At 35.7% G+C, this 20,401-nt stretch overlaps 1 protein-coding gene across 1 annotated transcript in view; it reads left to right on the plus strand.

Annotated features, from left to right (window-relative positions):
• Positions 1-5,414: 5,414 nt before the first annotated feature.
• Positions 5,415-20,401, plus strand: part of LOC135071387 (uncharacterized) — a 121,915-nt gene continuing 106,928 nt past the window's right edge. The window contains exon 1 of the mRNA XM_063965178.1: positions 5,415-5,568. The gene's annotated coding sequence lies outside the window, so the exon portion shown is untranslated. The remainder of the gene's footprint in view (positions 5,569-20,401) is intronic.

Genomic DNA, 20,401 nt, shown 5'->3' on the forward strand with positions numbered 1-20,401 from the left:
TTATAAGATAGTATCTCCAAACAGCATAGGTGTATTTCACTGATACTTTAAATCAAATTCTTTAATAGTACTATGTGATCTTAGATCCACATTAAAACGTACATTTTTCCAATCTTACCACCACTTCGGTATAATCCAGTCCATAAATATGGTTATATCCTCAAAACTGAAAATAAGTGGTCATCCTACCTCCCGCCCACAGAATACCGAACGATACATCAAATTCGTATAAAGAGAGACGACGCTATGAAATAGAAAATTGTTAATCAAGTACGATGGCCGTGTTTACGATGCATTTCGGGTTTTGTTGGCACTCGTAGATAGATCATGCTATGGGTGCTTATGTTTCCAGGAAATGGGGAAAAGATGGAACATTATGTCTGCGGTGTCGCGAAATTGGAAATTGTAGAGCAACGTCACATTATATTTCTTTGTTACAATATCACACTTATTACTACTAAATAAGATTCCTAAGTGCTCAGTTTGACGAGTCGTCATCTGTACATCCATGAAGTTAGGTGCTAGGTATAAGTACGCATTGCTTTAATTTTGTACATACTCGTACTTATATCATCTCAAAATAAAATAAATTTTAACACCTACTAGTTTGATTTTTAGATCGTCTCTCTTTTGTTTGATGTTGAAAATCTAACGTCGTTTATTAAGCTACTTTAAAACTTTATGCCTATAGTAATAAGCAATATATTAAGCTGGAAGGCCGATTAAGTAGTGTTGTAACCATTATTAAAACCTTGGTTAAAAATTGCCTGCCAACAGTGGAGGATTATGTCGGGACAAGTAACAGGTAATAATAATAAATTATGAAACTAAAACTTGCTACAAAATGTTGTTATTTTATTACGTAACTTTTTAAGTAAAACAATTTTGGTCTTTAAGTACATTATTAAGTACATATTAGATAAAACCGGCTTACCTAAATGGTGAAGTTCGTATGAAGTCTTCTTCTTATAGTGTCGACAAGAAACCTACACAGTGTCACTCCAGAACTCCGCTACAAGAGTGGCGTTGTCAGCAGCATTAATTAAATCCTCCTGGGTGAAGTTGCTCGGGCACTCCGGGCACGACATCATGAGTGCTTCATCGACTGGGGAACAAAACCGCACCTGCATTCCATGTTTGAGTCATCCAAGAATCCCTACCCGGCCAGACTGTCCTTACTACGGCCAACCTGCGTCCAAAGTCTATTTAAAAACTTCCTATGAAGTAAGTAGGTAGAACATGACACTATAAGCGGAGCTAAGGACAAGTGGTAGATTAACTAACATTTATTTCCATCAAGATTTTAAGATTTATGATTTATCTTCCTAACCTTTCTTTTCTCCTATCCTTTCAGATTTATCTGCGAATGAAAACTCTCTTTAAATCATTTCTTGTACGAAGTTTTCTAATACCAAGCTACAGGTAAAGCTGTCAGTTACTACATAATGTATATAAGGGTCATAAAACAAGGACGGTGCAAAATAATCCCCGTCTCCCTTTGGCGCAGGCTCGTAAAGTCTCTAAATCTCGTAAAAATGGCGACAAGCCATGTTAAGTAGTACTCCTAATTTCCACATCAAACCACAAAAGTGTTAGACATCCACCAATTTAAATATTCAAATTGAAGTATCTAGTTGCAAAGGTATTAATTATACCTTCTTCCCAGCACTTGCCAAATGTTTGTCTCGAAGCGCTGCTGGTAGGGCAAAAAAAGAATGAGACATGTATAGGCTCCTTAAGAGCATTTGACGATTTGTAAGTACTAATTTAATTAGTCTATACCAAAAAATAAAGATAATTTTAATTTTGTTTTTACCTATATTTTCCTTGGTCAAGAATCGAAAAACACAGCTCAAATGAACACCATTACTACTTACTTGTTACTTGTTCGTAAGGTTTTTCCTCATTTCTTTTACTTCTTTCAGTTTAGTTTCATTTGTTGTACAAGAGAATTTAAGAATTCAGGCAATGAAAACTAGTTAAAACAGAAAGTAAATCTATTATAAGCCGGACATTATGTTATTCTTATCATAATTATGTCTGTGAAGAGAATTGGAAGACAAGAATTTTGTATACGATGATGTTTTTCGACACTGTAAAGAATAAAATGAACGTGTCATTGGCAAGCGCTTAGGCTGAGTGGCACCACCTAACTTTGACTGTAACTATATCGTTAACCGGTGCTTTTTGTATGGAGTTTGACAGATTTTTGACATTTGTCAAAGTTAAAGTAAGATGGTGCAACCCAGCCTTAAATGCGGAAAGCGCAGAACCCGTAATGAAAATCTTTGTCCAGCAGTGAATGGAATTCGGCTGGAACAAACGAAGGCATGTGTGTGATTTATTTTGCTCCTATCCGATCCCACTGTAACCTCGCCATTGTGGTTCCCCTGAATAAATAATTCAAGGGGCGTTGAAGCGAAAGTCAAACTTTTATCCTCAATAGCACTTTTATTATTCCACGGGAATCGGGATTAACGGCCAGCCAAGGTGGAACTGAGAAGATCTTTGTCTTCGAATAATTTACTATATTGAGGAACTCTTTCTTATCTTTCGATGGCACTTGTTACTATTCCCATGAACCCGTTGCGTCGAAGCTTCGATTTTGTTTGTAGACTAGCTTTTGCCAGTGGTTTCGACCGCGTGAAATTTTGTCTGTCACAAAAAATTTTTATCGCCTACGTCCGTGTATTAAAAACCGGGGAAAAAACTATCCTTTCCAGAGACTCAAACTACGCTCTAAACCAAATTTCATCAAAATCGGTTCAGTGATTTAGGCGTGAAAGCGTAACAGACAGACAGAGTTACTTTCGCATTTATAATCTATATATATAAAAATGAAACCCGTTTCGCGTTGTCACGGCATCACGTGTGAACGGCTGAACCGATTTCGATAATTCTTTTTTTTAAATGTTTGTGGAAGTCCAAGGATGGTTCTTACGGAAAAAAATATTAAGAAAATCTCTACGCTAAGGCGGTACGAAGTTCGCCGGGTCAGCTAGTATTAGTAATAATAATATTAGGATAGTTAAGAACCAAATACACGAGTAACTTCAGTTGTCATTGACTCAGATTCCAGGAACTTCCATTCATCTATTTCCTTCGTCGAATGAAAATAGCTAGGACTTCTTTAGAACTGTCAAACAAAAGTGATTTGCCATGTTTTCGTGTTTAATTTATCCGCCATGATCTTAGCCCATGATGGATGAATGCCTTATATTTCAACTGAGATTGAGCAACTGCGAATCACGGCTACATTGTCTCCAAAACAAATGCAAGCTAAAATCCTTTCATAGCTAGTGAGTAGGCACCTTTTAGGAAAACACTTGTAAATTGTACCTTAATCTGACGTAGATGTGACTATCTACTTTAACTAAGTATAGGTCTATTTCTAGGTCATTGAATGACTCTTTCAAAGTAGTAATGCATCTTAAAGTTAAGTTAATAAGGCTATTTGTATATACGTGTCTGCACTTTATAAGTAGTTCGTTTCAGCCAAAAGACGTCCACTGCTGGACAAAGGCCTCCTCCAAGGTTTTCCACAATGCACGGTCCTGTAGTGGTTCAAAATTAAAATATTTACAAGCTTCTGCCCCCGGCTTCTTGTGCATGTAGGTAATAATAAATAAATTGTCTATCCCAGAAATTATAAGTAATAACGCGTCTCTGAATAATAACACATTCATACTTACTGTCAACAATCCTGAAAAACTCTTTATTTCATCCCCAAATAAATATGAATTTTCCCGTTTCTTACTTGAGAAATGATGGGTTCCCGTACAAACTTTTATCCCTTATTTCACCCTCTTCAAGTGTGACAAAAGGTAGACTATAATAATACATCCTCAGAGGTCCAATGTATCTCTCTGTTTCTTATACAAAAACGAATCGAAATTGGGATTGAAGTAAAACTATAACAAACATACAGTTCTTTTCGCATTTATTATGTTAATAAAAAAAGACAGTTTTCAGTCTACTATTCATTACCGTTCAAAACGTTTAGTAAGATATAAAAGATTAATTTTAAGTTAATAATCATGTTCATTAGTTATTTATTTCTAAATTCTGTCGCAAATTTTCTTTCTTCATCTTTTCTACAGTTTATTTTACTAAGATTGAAACTGAAAATGTTACGATTACATACCTACCTACTTATTGTCTATCAATAAATACGTGCTTAAACATCATAAATGCATACACTGTAAGCAAATCTAGTTGATTGAAGCATGTAATGCCCCAACATAAATGTATAATACATATTGGAAATTCAACTTAATAGAGAAGATTCATTATATCGAGACTATTCCTACATTTTCCAACTCTCGTTCCACCTATGTAGCCAGAATCTACGCTTGACCGTCAATAAAAACCCAACCAGTGAAGGTCAAGTTTGTCCCGGGGGAAAGTTAAACTGTCATATTATAGGGCACTTTGAACACAGAAGAACTCAAACTCATAAGCATTCATTGTTGTCAAATATGTTGACTTTTATGGCTGTATCGTGTTACCGAAAAAATCACGTTGCAAAAAATAGGACGTAATAAAAAGTATACTTAGCATACAACGCGAATAGGGAAAGTAAATCAATCATAAACGTACAATAAAGCTTAACAAAATCTCCAACGGGAAATTGAAATACTGTGTACATAGCAAAAAGTTTAATGGAGTTATTACAAAAGCGAATATTTGTAATAAGAGTCCTAATAGGAAAAGTTTTCAGCTCACGGTGGTAAATGATTCGATCAACATCAAGTGTGTTTAGTCTCCCATGGAATAAATACTCGTGACGTGCACAATCACTTAATTAAGTAGAGATGTAAAACAGTCCTAGAATAGCTTTGGATTTGCAAATGTTACGTCTTGCTTTTCTATGTTAGTAAATACACAAATACTTTGTTAATTGTGAAGACGTTAAAGCCAAAACGTCTATTGTAGCAATAAAGATTTCGTTACAAATTAAATTTGATATTGTACTTATAAAACATGTTCTGCATAACAATTAATTAATTATTAATCCAAAAGCCTTTTTAAATGCTGTTAGCTTGTTGCATTTTCATCTTGGACGAATTATTATTATTCGTCCAAGATTTTCATTCTCAATCCTTGAATCATGGTTTAATTTGACCTGAAATATCGACACAATTTTATTCCAAAAAATCTTTAGGAGTTAAAAAATAGGGGTGATTTGTCATGTAACGGATATGAAAAAACATAAACAGAAAAAACAAAACTGAAAACTTTTCCACGTTATGTAAGATACGAAAAAGTCGACCGATCTCTTCTCAAAATATTTCGGTTCCGATTACCTTGCATCAACTTACCGTAATCCCAAGTTAAGAGACACAAAACACGGCGTATAGGGCGGGCGGCTCGCCCGGTGCCTCCGCCCGCGAGCTCAGTCCGCCTCTCGCGCTCGCTAGAACCGCCCGTCACGGTCCGCACCGCTCTACGGCGATACCGCGAAACCGGCTCCACTTAACCCTTCACCCACCCCTTTGACAAACCCAGTGCATCTGTGATAGTGACATTTGTGACAGGAACGCTTCAACACCAGCCCCGTTGGATGAGGTTAGTGCAAGTTCAACGGCCTCTCACATTGCCGTTTTTTAAATTTTCGGCATCAGCACATCCTTTCGTATTTAGGTCACTGTATTTCTGGTTCTCAGAAATTATTATAATTAAAATATTATTATTATCATGAAACAAATTAGACTTAATTCATAAATAATTTATCAAGTTTAAATGGGTAGTTATAATGTGGAGGAGTGTGCTGAAAAATAACGATGCTGATGATGCGTTATCTTATTACAGAAAGAGTAAACAATGTGATAAATTACTTACATAGGGGCCATGTGAGGCAGATGCGTGTTAGAATCGTCTCGAGTGGTTGCCTATTGACACACTTCTTGGCGGAGCATCCTCAATTATAGATACGTCAAATGTTGCACACTTTCTCGTGTGTTACTGACATTTTCTATTAGTACCGCTATATTATCTGTCAGTTTCCATGAACAATCAAACTTGACCCTAAAAGGGTTCACGTTGAAAGGGATATTAAGCCGACCTGTCTCTACCAGGTGTTCGTATCTACCTCAAGCTCTATGAGTCCTTGAAGGTATGAGAGACACTATGTAACCGTAACGAGAGATTAACACAAAGATAAAACTAATTGGGTATGCTTGAGGGCAGTATTCAAATTTTATCAGTAAAATATACAAATCTTTTGTCCAAAACGGCTAAAACAATTAGTATAGATAACGAATGTCGTTAAGTAGAAATGTTTTAGCCGTAAATAGTAGTTTTATCTTCAGTTTAATAATATTTGTGTCGATTATTACCACTTGCATTGAATTTTCATCATAAATAAATTATATTTTCTGCTTACAATCCTGCTTTGGATTCTGTAGTTTACCTTCACAAAAAAAATCTGCTGTAGTTAGTGGCAAGAACATTTCTAAACTGAGTCAATAGAAAATCTAACCATACACGAAGCTCTATTTAACTATCTTTTGACAATAATACAGAGCACTGAAAGTAAAATATCTGAAAAGAATAGATATTTCTTCAAATTCCATTTCAAACAAGACTGGATGCGGGAGATTCACAGAGTGTTGACTACAGAGAAATCTGAGCCAAAACCCGGGGTCATCCTTATACAAACAACCGACGGCCGACTTTATGGTCGTAGAAGCTTAATGCTCTGTGCAAGACACTCTTTGAAGTTTTCAGTTTATTCGTATTAAAACTGTGTAGACCGGCAGGTGAAACGCGCGCGTTTTTAATACGTTCTATTATAACGCGAAAATGCAGCTTGCTTATTTATTTGTAAACTTTTAGCGTCTGTAAAGGACTTGAACGGAAATTCAGTAGAATAGTGATAAAAAAAGTCTGCATCTACCTTACATCATTGGGGTCTTAAAAGAAAAAGCCTACAATCTAAAAATAGGCATGCAATTTGCAAACCTTTTGCAAATATGAATGTTTATGGTGGGGATAATCGTTATAAAATCGTTTCAAAAGCAATTAAAGCCCATTCGCCGTGAGGAATATAATATTTGCGCATCGAAATAATTTTATGGCATAATTATATAATATTATTAATTCTGTACATAATACTTAGTGTCTGTCTGATTACTCCAAACGCCTCTTTTGATTATTACGTGTCATATGCCTACATTGTTGTAGGTATATTACTTGTACAAATGTGATAATTATGTGCAATGCTATTGTTGTTATTTTATTTTTACAATAATACTACATCTACCCATTGTTTATTTATGATTGTATATGGTCACTTGGTCAGTGCATTAAAAATAGACTGATTGGTTTTGGAATAATCAAAACACACATTATGAATCATAATTTTATTTCAAAAACTTTATCGAAACAGCAAATAACTTTAATATTCCAGATTACTTACTGAAAAAATTCAGTATTTTTTGCTATTATTTAATTACTTTTTATTTGTTGATACAAACAGTAACATTTCCATAAAACGTTATCATCAAAGCCTGCATCAAAGCAGGAATAAACTAAAAAGATGCACTCCGTCGTATGGTTAATTCCTTAAATAAGTAACACGCACTAGTATCTATTTATTTATAGGTAGGTACAATTTCTAATACTGTTTATTACATTTGCACAGAACATAACTTAGCCTTTTTATAAGTACTAAAGCTAATTTATAGAGCCACAAATCCCAGCAACATTGTATCAATCCTCACTCGCTACGCGTTTACTACCGCTTATCAGTGGCTGCATTCTACACTAATCTAAACACACGCGCTTACGCATCGCTGCGTGTGACACGAGTGTTGCCTTCGTATCGATAAACGACCTTGGTACTAATTATATCGATGGATATATTAGTTTTTAATTATTTAATGAAATAACTCGTACATAAGTATTGAAAGATACGATAATATGTGATACGATATATTGTGTTATAACCTAAACATATGACATTCTTGTGTAAATAAGATAGATACTCGTGTTTTGTTATTTTTCTGAGAACTTATCTCTAAACACTCATCGAGATTATTTTCAGTTTTCAACAGTCACATGTCAAACTAGGTAGTTTATGTACGAAGTAAATACTTAATAAAAAATTTGGTAAATTTATGTTATCTCCGTTTTGTAGAAGACACATAACATATCTACTTGTAACATTAGGGTTTAAGCAGCCATCGTGTAGCTGTCACCGGAAAATAACAAGAAACGCTTTATAAACTTTCGAAGGATTCTAAACGAGAGATGAATTGTATTATTTTACGCCCACATTTTCGCAAATTGATAAACTTACCGAACTCACGCGTAAAATAATAAGCCATACCCAACCAATGCCATTAACCTAAATATCGATAAACTGTCAATCCACATCACTACCGACCACAACAGACCGCAGCTGCCGCGATCATCAAAGCGCTCGTCTGCAGAGCCTCAAATTTTATTTAGATTGACATAGTGCCAGAGATATTGCACTGCGGTTATGAATATAAACGCTTTCGTATAAAATTATACCGCACTATGCGCGATATTAAATTCGCGCTACATTTTTCATGCGGCTAGTTATTTGGTGACTCACATCTTCCGCTAGTCTGTGAAGGAGTTCTTAAATTAAATCAAACATGCTGTCATATCAACTCTAATTTATCTACCTACTCTTTAACTTTAATTTATCTGAACATCTACACTAATATTATAAAGAGAAAAGATTTGATTGTCTGTTTGTATTGAATAGGCTCCAAAACCACTGGACCGATTTGAAAAATTCTTTCACCATTATATTAGAATCCTAACATAATTTCTGATGAACATAGGTGGTACGTGATTCGTTGGAGTAGCTAGTAATAAATAAATTGATAAAGAGAAATGTATGCTAAAACGAAACTAAAGAAGCGATTAAATAAGTGCGTGCCTAAATAGTAGGATTTAATTCAATTTGGTAATAACATATTACTATGAACAGCAGCCAATATGAATTGAACTTCTAATTAGGTATGTCTACGTAATCCAAATGAACAAACTTAACATCTATCCATCACTCTAGAGACAGAATCTAGATGAAACGATATCGTCAAGACACATTTTAATCGGATTCGTCGCAATCAGCGAACGTAACGAGACGGATTGTGTAGAAGCATGCAATTACGAAGAGATATTCCTTCGAGCATCCCAGTACTTCGTTTGAATGGCCCTCTGAAAATTAACAATCCTCGTTGATTCCGCGTTCCGCTGAGTAGACGTGACCTATTTTTGCCATCATCCATAGCGATTTCACGCCATGTCTTCTTATGTCTTTCTTATACGAGGTGTATTCACGCCATGTCTTATTAAAAGAGGTAGGCTTACGTGAGCGAGCGTAGATGTGTGCAGGATTATCGTTGGTAATTAATGTTTCATTATTAATGTGTTAAATATCAAGTTAACAATAACAAAGTTATCTACGGTTAAATTATCAACGTTAATTATTATGTAAATGTTTAATTATTTCCTCAAAAAGTGTTATTTAATGGTGTTACATGTGCATTATTGCAGTGTGTTACAAAATTAACTACTTATAGCTTTAATAACATCGATATCGTTGTAAGTTTCTTAAAATTTTTCATCTGAACTCAGACTACAATGGCACTAAATATCGAAATGAAAATTTACTGCGGTCTTAATCTTAGCACTCTTTTGAATTTACAAACAGATCGCAGTAAAAATATAAAACTTAATCTGACCAAACTATTTATACTTCAACTACAAAAACGCGTTCACATCGCCATCGCCGGCGCGATCATAGGCCAATGACAGGTCGCGCGGACTGTCATGGGTCGCGCGACCTGTCATTGGCCTTTGATCGCACCGTGATCGCGCCGGCGATATAGCGATCTGCACGCGTCGGTGTGGTTGAAGCATTAGGCCCATTCTTTCCAAAGGTTATAATCATTCGATTAACATCTTTTACATAAACTCAGACCTAGCGTTTACAAAGAGATCGTAGTATAAAATACTAGTGCTAAGTTACTCTTAATCTGACCTATTTGACTCTAACCTTTCCTTCCAAAATGTTTCCTGTAAGTAAGAAACATTTTGGCATGAAACCCACATATCGAATCACGAAAAGACGTAACTGATTTTTATCAATTTTACAGGAGCGACATTTAAAGATATTTTGAAGTATGGAAAATGTGCATTTCAGCCACATTTCAGCCCTTTTAACTGTCAATACTGGCTTTCTTTTCAAAGAATTCAGCAAAGATCTTTTGTGAGGTTATAAAATGAGTGTTTTTCAATAACATGGTGTGTTAAACAATATCGCCAATTTGTTAGTTACGCCTTTTTGTGATTCGACCCACGATATTTACCCACTTTACCCACACTCCTGAAGCACTCAGGTATGATTGAATTATAATCATTCGATTAACATCTTTTCATCGCGCCCACTGAACCGCCACGACGGGATCATCTGTTTTGTTACTCGGATAAAATTAGACAAGCGTGTAAATATACGTAAATATGATAAAGAGGCTGGCTAACATCGAGGTGTTGATTTATTATTTCTACTAACGGCCGCCCGCGACTTCGTACGCGTGGATCCCGTTTTACCCCCTTCATCTATCTTACGCGGTTTAGATTTTTTCATACAAATGTTTTTTCCCGCTAACTCCCGTTCCCGTGAGAATTTTGCAATATCCTGTTGTAACTAAGCTTTAAGTTTACTAAGGTACCTGCATGCCAAATTTCAAGCGTCTACCTTAAGCGGTTTAGATTTTTCATACAAAACGATTTTTCCGCTAATTCCCGTTCCCGTGGGAATTCCTAAGTATACTATAACCTGCCCAGGAGTATGAAGAATAATTGTACCTACCAAGTTTCGTTAAAATCCGTCTAGTAGTTTTTGTTTCTATAAGGAACATACAGACAGACAGACAGACAGACAAAAATTTTACTGATTGCATTTTTGGCATCAGTATCGATCACTAATCACCCCCCGATAGTTATTTTGAAAATATATTTCATGTACAGAATTGACCTCTTAGTCCAGTCAATAAAGCATTATAGATGGAAAACTGTAGAACACAATTTCTGACTTCAGGACTTTATTTAGACTAGTTAGGAGGTGAACATAGCAAAAGTCCCCGTCCTTAGCCCTTGAGCCGGCGGGGAGAGGGGGGTTTAAAGGTGCCACTTTTCGGTTTTTCGCTTAATCCTCGGAAACTATGCGTCCTAGTGACATGACTACTATGAACCAAAAAAAGCATATTCAATTTGTTACAGGTGAGATAGTCAACTTTTTTGATAAATTGTATAGTTTTCGCGGCATCTGCTCCAGAAGGTCTGTAATATTGGAAATTTTATTTTTGTCTTACAATGTTCCCATCAAGAGAAAATCGACTAAATCAACATTGAGCAATCATTCTAGACATGCGGGAGCATGTTAAGCCTAGTTCCAGGGAGGGGACTGCACCGTGCGTATATTTAGACGAACCACTTAGAGCCACTTTTGATTCCTCATCACTCAAAAACTACTGTGCATTAACACTTCAAATTTGGCTCATATGTTGAGACTTGCAAGATATACATCAGCTTCAAATTTCATAAATATGCCTCAAACGGTTCTTTAGGTATTGACGTCCAAAAATCTACATGTCTGACTTATATACCAAATTCTAACCACTTCCAGATGACTTCGAAGGTTCAAATTTGGCATCCAGAAAGGTAGTTATGTAAATACAAAGGAACAAATAAAAAACCAGTAAATTTTAACATTTCACAGGTGATAGATAAATTTTAGTGTTATAAATGTCGATTTTTGAACGTCAATACCTAAATAACCGTTTGAGGTATATTTATGAAATTTAAAGCTGATGTACTTATATCTTGCAAGTCTCAATACATGAGCCAAATTTGAAGAGTTAATGCACAATAGTTTTTGAATGATGAGGAGTCAAAAGTGGCTCCAATTGGTTCGTATAAATATACGCACGGTGCAGTCCCCTCCCTGGAACTAGGCTTAACATGCTCCCGCATGTCTATAGTGTTTGCTCAATGTTGATTTAGTCGATTTTCTCCTGATAGGAACATGTAAGACAAAAATTAAATTTCCAATTTTACAGACCTTCTAGAGCAGATGCCGCAAAAACTATACAAGATATAGAAAAACTTGACGGTCTCGCCTGTAGCAAATTGAATAAGCTTTTTTTGGTTCATAGTAGTCATGTCACTAGGACGCATAGTTTCCGAGGATTAAGCGAAAAACCGAAAAGTGGTACCTTTAAACCCCCCTCTCCCTGCCGGCTCAAGGGCTAAGGGCGGGGACTTTTGCTATGTTCACCACCTAACTAGGCTAAATAAAGTCCCGAGGTCAGAAATTGTGTTCCACGGATTTCTCTCTACACCGTCGTTAAGGCATTCATTGACTGGACTATCTCTACAGATTTATTATAAGTATAGATATACGAGAGTAAGAGCGCTTTCACATTCAGGCTACTTCAGCAGCACGACAGACGCGCTGCCGATAATTTCATACATACAGCAGAAGCCTTCACAAAACGCGGCTGCCGCGCTGCTGTCGCGCTTCTGACGACACAATGTTAAAGCGGTCAAAGAGATTGGTAGATGACGAAGGTGAAAAAATCACTGTTCACTTGGCAACATCCTATTATTATTATTATCCTACAATTATGTGGTTTTAATGTAATGAAAGTGACATTGGATGGATGTTTGTTACTCTTTCATGCAAAAACTATTAAGCAGATTTGTTTGAAACTTTATAGTAGCTATTATTGTTTAATCAGAATAATATAATGATGATACTTCTGTGACTAACTGAAACTGAATGCGAATGCTAGTTACATCCAAATGTCTTAAAAGTTGGCCAAGTGCGTGTCGTGCCACGCGCAGTGTAGGGTTCCGTAGTTGTCTGTCGTTACTACAATATATTTCAGAAGCAGGCAATTACTTCATCTAAAGTAACTTTTCGTATTTTCGTCTAAGGAATTTTCATCCCCACTTTACATGTCGGGGAGCTACCCTAATTTTTTTTTTTCAAAATGTCATTTTACTGTTTTGTCGGCTCGATTAATATACATACCTCCACAAAATTACAGCTCCCTAGTGCCAATAGTTTCCAAGCAAAACCTCGGACAGACAGACAGACGTATCGAAACTATAAGGGTTCCTTGTCAGGACTACGGAAACCTAAAAAATGGAAGGAATTTAAACACCCCTAGGATAAAAATGTAATCAAGATAGTCTTAATAAAAATAGAGCTAAAAAACTGCAAAGCAGTCAAATAAGGAAAATGTAATAAAAATAACAAGCTTTTGTGCGCTCCTTCTCAGCATTATTTTACTTAGCGGAGGTTTCCCTGAGCAAACGAATATTTGCGATAAAGTAAAGTGCCTCATTTATTAAAACTTAAGCTGGATTTTGATGTTAAAGCTGAAACTCTAGATAGATATTGTAGGATAAATTTCTGTTATAGTTTTCGACGTGATTATCTAAGCTTAGATTAATAAAACCTAGATGGATAGTCTTCATACAAACGCTTCGTCAAGAGTGAGGCAAAAATCTTATGTCATTAGTGTCAATTTTGTTGGGGAGTGTAGACAGTGAAGGCGATTTTCCCGAAAGCAGGGAAATTTTTAATACGTTTTTAATTATTTTATAATTAACAAAAACAAAACGTATCATGTACTTACTTATTTATTGAATTCAAAGTACCTACCTAATAACAATAAGATAAATCGACTTAAAAGTCTCGATTTCATAAAAAAGGAAGTGTATTTGTACAGCGAACAATTGGGAAATAAATTTTCTTGTTACTGGTATCATTCCCGTATTTAATTTTTGAAAGCCAAATTCAAGCAAAATACGCGTCGAATCGTAGTACTTACTTATGAAATGTAACACTGATCACTTTCTTTCGTTTTTCTGATGTATTTAGACACCCTTTCACAGCACAAACCGTCTTAATTAATTAAAAGTCGTCGGACGTGTTTACCAATTTTTCACTTTGACAGTTCATGTGACGTTTACGGGTAAGCCTTGCCGGCTCCCTAAAAACTGCCTCACCTTTCGTGCACTGACTATCTATCTAGGTTTTATTAATCTAAGTATCTAAGTATCTTTAGATATTTGTAGGAACTAATTTAATTAGTTTAATCAAATAAAGGTAACTTGGATTTTGATTACATACTGTTTTGTGTCAATCTTAAAGATTTAGTGTACAATAAAATGAAAGTACCATTATATGTAAATCAAATCAAATCAAATATATTTATTCATAAAACATAGGTACATAGGGTGATAATTATAATTACAGTGAGCTCTATGCTTAACCTATTCAGGTACATGAATTATTTTGTGACTTCCGTCAGAATACATACTCAAATTTAAAATTATTATTAATTGTCAATTGAAATTAAATTTTAGTTCGTTCGTTCGTTATTAGTCAGTCATTACATTACATTGTATGTAATCTAATGAGCATATAAAATTCATTTAATAATTTCAGCGTAACTTTAAACTGGCAACCCTCAACACCAAAGTGTCTGCCTCATCTAACAGCATTTCAAATCATGAGATATTTTTCGAGCAGCATTTTCAATTTATCAGAATTGAGACATGCCCGAAGTTTGACTTAAAACTGCCAATCGCCAAAACACTCTAATAATGTTAGGCTGTGTTTCCACTAAAGATTTGCGAAAACTAGAATTGCGTTTCGACCAAATGACAGTGTCAGACGCGAGTGAGCAATATCCTTATTAGATGTGTACGAGGTGGGACAAGTAGTGAAGCGAACTACAATACACAGCTGAAAAGAGCGTACTGCGCACCGCTCAGCATACGATCGTCAGTAAAGTGGGATCGCATTTACTGTGCAAGAAAAATTGGTGAAAATAAGTCCTGTCCTTCCTTCTAACACCTCGACTACATTCCTCGCTTATTTGCTCGCTTAATATAAACGCCTGTGAAGTACAAAACTCCTTCAAGCCCTTTTGCACTAATATCCTAATCGATGCTACAAAAAATGAAGCGATTTTTATCAATGGACCTTTATTGGAACCGCTGCTTTATAGCCTCAAAAGTCAAGTTTGAAAGATCCTAAGCAAACAGCGAGGGATCAGAGGGCACAAAACGCCGCTATTAAAACATTCTTCGGCGAAACTTGCTAACACTTCGCCACCAATATTATGCTCGGATCAACCGATGGCTATGAATTTAGATCGTGAGCGAAGTGCGAACAGACAGATTATTCCAAAATAAATGGAGAATTTCAAATATTTTCATGATGAAAAATGTACACAATATGCTCTCCTAGCAAAATATTTTCAAGTATAGATCAGCGTCAAATATATAGTTCGTCACAATCAAAGTGGTCAAACAGTTACACAACCTTATTCCAATTGTAACAAAGACGTGTTACGAACTTATTGGCTATTTTGGGTGTCACAAACTTTTTGACGCTGACTGTACTTATTTGTTGTACCTACGTGTATAAATATAATATTTTTGTTATTTATCTTATAGGTACGTTGTTTTGCTATGCTAAACAGTGTAATAGTGCCAATTTCTTATAAACCTATTTTTATCCTTACTGGAGGAGCATAAACATGCATTTTTTTATCTTTATCTTACAAACTGGTACGTCTTCTAGTGCAGAGAAGACACGGTGTGTTTGACAAAGACTTAAAAGTCGAAAGTTTTTTACTAGCCTACGCAAAGAATATTCAAAACATATTCATATTCCGATGAATAACGATAACATAATCGATCTTGAATGCTACGCATATTATGAAAAGAATAACGCAATATCGTTATCATAAATCACTGTACGCCGGGATGTGATTATCTAGAGAGAAGAAAAACATACTACACACGTCGAGTAGACGCGTTCTGAGTAAAATATTAATATCATAAATATTTTTAAGGATCTACAGTAGGTACGCTGTAGAATAAGGCAATTTTATTAACTAAAGATAACATCCAGACCCTACGTTCTACAGCCCTACTTTTATTTGTTGACGTTTTTTTGATTGCAAAGTGAAATATTGTTGATATAGATGACCCACGCTGAACTGTCCCACCAAATTCAATGACAGGGGGGCGCTACCATCGTTCAACTATATGATTTCCAACATGGCAAAAATCGGAATCAGCGATCCGGTATTGACGGTGGCGCCCCACTGACAATGTCATGGATAGGACAGTACAGTATTTTGGAACTTTAGTTGAGATTAGGTTCGTCTCTATGATTTGCCAAAGTCTACTGACGTAGACATGCAGATAAAGTCTCCTATATTCTTTCATAAGCCTTAGTATACAAAATAGTTTAGTCTTGTTTAAAAGCGATATTGTTCTTGCATACACTGAAAATAATAGTCGTGGGCATTTGACAATTTGTTACTACCGCGAGTATGAAGACAAGTTGTCTTCATACTCGCGGTTTCGCTTGCGTGCATTTTTTTCGCGTCTCACGCTCATTCGCTCAACCATTTTGATAATAATGAAAAGCTTAACTAAACATTTTCATAATTCCTTATGCCACATTCATTTTATTCAAATAAAAAATGTAATTAACTAAAACATCTTAAAGTTAAACAACTTAAAATGTATTGTAACAAAAGTAAACAACTTCTACTGCGATAATGAGACTCTACCACATCTTATCTCGAGACTGAAATAGAACATCTTCACAATTTACATTTGAATGTGCCCGCTGATTTAAAGCTATGATAGCACAACTCCTTGTTAAGACTTGGATTGAGAAACTTTCGAGTTGGCTTGACAAAATTAACTCATTTAAAAGGTTTCCATTCCAGAAGCTGTACGTACATAGAGTAGGAAATTGACATTGCAAAGCAATAATTCTGATACTCGTACAATAGGTTACATAAATGATTAAATATTTCCAATAAAACGTATTAAATACAGGGCAGGCCTCCCACTAGGTGGACCGACGCCTGGTGAAGGTCACGGGAGGTGCCTGGATGCGGACGGCGCAGGACCGGTGGTTGTGGAAATCCTTGGGGGAGGCCTTTGTCCAGCAGTGAACGTCATTCGGCTGAAACGTATTACATACAATCCCAGAAAATAATGACGAATTCACTTGATAACCCTTTTAATTTCCAATCTTCTGCTTTATACAGGGTGTTAGGTAAATGGGTATATGAGCCGACACTAGCCCATGTTAACATCAGTCATGAAGTCAGAAAATTGATATCTTCATTTTAATTATTTTATTTTTCATACAAATCGGATTTTATAAAATTTATTTTGTATGTAAATTAAAAAAAATTAAATGATGATATCAAATTTCTGACTTCACCATACCATTTATATGCCCATGTTAACACGGGCTAGTGTCGGCTCATATACCCATTTACTTAACACCCTGTATATATTTTAAAACTAGCTGTGCCCGCTATTTCGTACGCGAGAAAATAGTGTCAATATTTTATCCTGTCGCAACAATTTTTATTGATGCTCTGCTCATATTGGTCGTAGCAGCCGGTAACGAACAAACATGTAAAAAACAAACCTCTCAGCTTCATAATATTAGTATAGGTAGACTAATTTTAAATTTCGTCTTAACTATCCTTCTAGAAAGATTAGGTTTTTATAAGCAATGAAGCCGCAGATTCTGGCTACATTAGAACTTAAGTCCTAAAGATGAGGTCTAATAAAAAAGTTTTTAATTCCAAAGATACGATGAGGTTTCCAAGTAATCGTGGGAACTTAGTTAATGGATTTTTTACGGTAAATGTGATAAATGTGAAAATTATATAATTTATTCATAATGACCGGTAATCATGAATAATTTTCAATTTATCACATTTTTTACGTAACAGATTCATTAATTTTAATAGTTTAGTAGGTTGCCGCAATCTCACTGTAAATAATTTACTTTGTTTCGGTCAAGGATAAATTCAGTAACGCGGTGTAGGTATAAAGAATTTATTCATGAGATTTCCCAGGCCTAATAGCTTTATTTAGATCTCAGGTGACAATACAGTCTAGATGAATAAAATATTTTAATTAATACATAAAATAGACAATGAATGAATGAACCTGTTCGTTCGTTTCAGCCAAATGACGTCCACTGCTGAACAAAGGCCTCCCCCAAGGTTTTCTACAATGAACGGTCCTGCGCTGCCCGCATCCAGGCTCTTCCCTCGACCTTTACCAGATTGTCGGTCCATCTAGTAGGAGACCTGCCCACGCTACGTCTTCCAGCCCGTGGTCGCGACTCGAGAACTTCCCCAACGGCCATCGTCTCTACGAGCTATGTGCCCCGTCCACTGCCACTTGATTTTAGCAATGAAGAATGTTCACTAATTTTGTTTTTTAGCTTTCTGTATTCTCTGTTAAAAATAAAAAATACACGTGAAAGAATTATTTCGATACGTCAATTAGTTTCCAAGATATTGAATTTTAAAAGTGCGGGCGGCGGCCGGCCCGCCATTTTATGCGCGTGACGTCATATTACAGTGACTGGCTCATATTTGTATGGGTGGAATCTTGCAAGCTGAATTAAGACCCACTTCCAGGCAACCGATTAAGCTGAAATTTCGCAAACACATGTGATTTGGATGACCATGCAATATTATGATGACATGGAGCTGATCTGATGATGGAGCTGGAAGGTGGCCATAGGAACTCTATAATAAAACGACTTAAATCCATTGAGTTTGGGCTCGTTCGTTTTGTATTGATGAGTACTTTAATTCTATATAGTAATCAGGGTCTAATGATGGAGCTGGAAGGTAATTCGCAATAAAACGACACAATCGCATCAAGTTTGGGTTTGCTTAAATTTTAATTTCTGTGATGGGTCTGGGTGTTAATATTTATAATAAGTTTGTATTTACAAAAAAAATGAATTTAAGTATGTTTATATCCGTTTTCTAGTGTGCGGACACTGTGAATGTACGTCACGCGGGGTCACGTGACCGTCGGCGGGACTCAATATTTAAGCGAACTTTGAATGCCTATAAAATCATAACTACTGGGTATTTTTGAATGAAATAAAAACTAATGTATTTGTAAATGTAAAAGCTTAACTGTAACATAGGTTTCAAGTGATTTTGCATACCTAGTAACATTCTCAATTCTGCGAGTTATGTCAAACAAAACCTGTACCTATCATAAATATTTATTGTACGGTCAACATCAGACTATACGTTGTTGCAAAATGGCATCTATTGCAATGACATAAGATGCTATCGTGTTTAACTTGATGTGCTAACGTCTGCACCTATACAATATGACGACGAAAATGTTTTCCTTTCACTCAAACCAAAAACAATACCAATCTGTATGAAACTGTCGAAGTCTGATAAACATTTTACTCCAGTCTTAAGAATGAAGTTTTCATTGAACCATTTGGTAAATCTACAACCTACATTAAAATTTGTAGATTTGTTCTCTTTTTAAGAGTTCGTGTGATTTTGCATTTTAGTTTCTTTGAACGAAGTTACAAAAAATTGCAACAACATTAAGCTGATTGGACTACCAAATGAAATTAAAAGTAAACGACCATCCAGAACGATAAAGATAACAATCTACGATTAAAAATGGCGTTTTATTTACAGAGCAAATTATGTTATTACCGTTGTTCCTTCATTTCAGGCGATAGTGGGAGACCATAAGTCTTGCCATTATGAAAATACTCAAAAGTATAATTTCAGTTTGTTTTCATGAAAATACATACTGAATGCAAATACTACGCTTTAAGTGGAGGCTTCGAGGGATTTTTATGGCATTCATCATCATCATTTCAGCCCTAGGGCGTCCACTGCTGAACATATGCCTCCCTCAATGATTTCCACATCGCCCGGTTGGTAACGGCCTGCATCTAGCCTGCATCTGTGTATGACATTAATGTTACAATTATAGTGCTCTATCCACATCTACGTAGCTTTGTGTGGTAGTGAGGTGGCGGTAAATGCACATCTAATACAGCACCAGGTCACAAATACCTCTTAATAGGCACTAAATTCAGCTACAAGTAACAGCCACTGATCGCGGTTGCAAGTAACAGCGAATTTTAACGCTGCTGCATTACTTGTGTTGTTACTTTAAGCAGTTAAGTTCAGTCATACAAGCACTGAATTCGTGTTTCATTTACTAACGGTTGAATAATACTTTTGAGGTGAATACTATAGGGACATCTTCCAAGAAAAACTTTCACAATATCGTTTATGATTTCCATTGAAATGTTTAAGAAACTTTCAGCATTCAGGCCAATAGTAAAATATTCGAAATAGTGTTCCCAGTTCTCTGTAAATGTTGTCCTGTCCATACCTGCATCATTCAAAATTCATTGCAAAATATTGTAAACTACGCGAATATTGTTGTATGCCAAAATAGTTCGCTTTTCGTGTATCAAGTCTGTGCATTATTAAGT

Source organism: Ostrinia nubilalis, chromosome 4, assembly GCF_963855985.1.
Source record: "Ostrinia nubilalis chromosome 4, ilOstNubi1.1, whole genome shotgun sequence".
Taxonomy (NCBI): Eukaryota; Metazoa; Arthropoda; class Insecta; order Lepidoptera; family Crambidae; genus Ostrinia; species Ostrinia nubilalis.